Genomic DNA, 1,560 nt, shown 5'->3' on the forward strand with positions numbered 1-1,560 from the left:
AACAGGCGATGTCTCATCCGACAGAGTTGCCTCAGTGACCAGGAACCTGAAACCGAAACTTAGGCCTACCCCAGCCTCTGGTTTTATACGGCCTGTCATGGCGCTGGTGCTGGCAGTTGTAAACCGGGACCCCACAAGGGCTCCAGCGGAACTGAAGCATCTGTGGGTGACGTCTGTCCTGTGCGCCCGCCATCCCCTCTCAGGCCGAGGAAGGCTCCTGCTCACTCACCTGTCTTGGGCTGACTTTGGCCGTTCTAAGAGATCTGAGGATATCAGCAAGTGAGTGGGCAGAGTTGCACACAAATGCTTCAAAGAGGGGTTCTCTGTGTAGCCCTAAACACCTTTTTCTTAGAGATCAAACCCTCCAAAGCCCGTCGATCTGCTTTACAACTTGAAAATCGCTTCTGGCTGCCCTCTGATGGAAGATTGAAGACCACCGTGAGGAGCAAAAGGATAATTAGTGAGCAAAAATCCGCGGGGTCTAATTTCCTGTAAACAATGATTTCCCTTCTTGCCCATTACTGCAGTGTAAATGTGGTGTTCTGCTAGCCTTGTGCTTTTCTCTGACCTGGATGAGCATCAGGTCATGGATTCAGCATCAGGATGTTATGGTGGGAAGTAGGTACCTTGTACATGGAGGGGGGAAGGGTGGGAAGAGAAAGCTGGCCAACTTCCTTTATGGATAGAAATGGCTTATCTTTGTTGATACAGCTTATTTCTACAAAGCACTCAACACACTTCCACCTAATAATTCTAGAATGCTCTCAACTTCTGAGCTAGGCAATATTGGAAAAAGAAATTAGGAAGTTGTAAGAAAGCATGATTTATAGGAAACGGGTTTTGCTTTGGAAGCAAGAGAGTCAGTTTCCCTTGGGGGCTCTGTTGCTAGCTTTGTTATTTGATGTGAAATGTCACTTCCCCTCCCTGAGCCTCAGTTTCCTGCTTTTAAAAATGCAGATTAGAGTCCGAGGCCTAGTGCCATAGTGGTGATGTACTTCCAGTGCTTAGGGGTTGGGCTCCCAATTGCAAGGTTCTAAACCACCTGCTTCTCTGTGGGAGGAAGTTGAGATTTTCTACTCTGGTAAAGAATGAGTCGGCATCAACTAGATGACAATGAGTTTGGTTGTTGTTTTGCTCCCCCAGTTTTCTAATCTCAGCAACAAAAAAAGGGCAAGCAAAGCCGTAACTTCCAAGGGGATCTGCTGGGCCAGTTAAGTTCAAGGCAGAGGGGTCCGCCTAGAAGGCTATGTAGACCGGGATAATCTTGATAGATTTCTCAGTGGACACAGGATAATTATGAGGGCTTAATATGGAAAAGTTTGAAGAAAATGGAAAATTGCATATGAGCAAAGCCCAGGAAAGCTGCACGGAGACATTGTTTTCCATCATGACAGTACACCTGCTCGTTCTTCAAGGTTGTCTCATGAGAATTTCTTTGGGAAGTCTTATCCAATCTACCCTACAGCCCTGACCTTGCCCCTCCAGACTTCTCTTTATTTCCCAAACTCCAAGAGCATTTAAACGGAGCACAATTTAAGTCCCCTAAGGATGTCTGCACTG

This window comes from Echinops telfairi, unplaced genomic scaffold (genome assembly GCF_000313985.2).
Source record: "Echinops telfairi isolate 266 unplaced genomic scaffold, ASM31398v2 ScPeMD7_7473;HRSCAF=8511, whole genome shotgun sequence".
Taxonomy (NCBI): domain Eukaryota; kingdom Metazoa; phylum Chordata; class Mammalia; order Afrosoricida; family Tenrecidae; genus Echinops; species Echinops telfairi.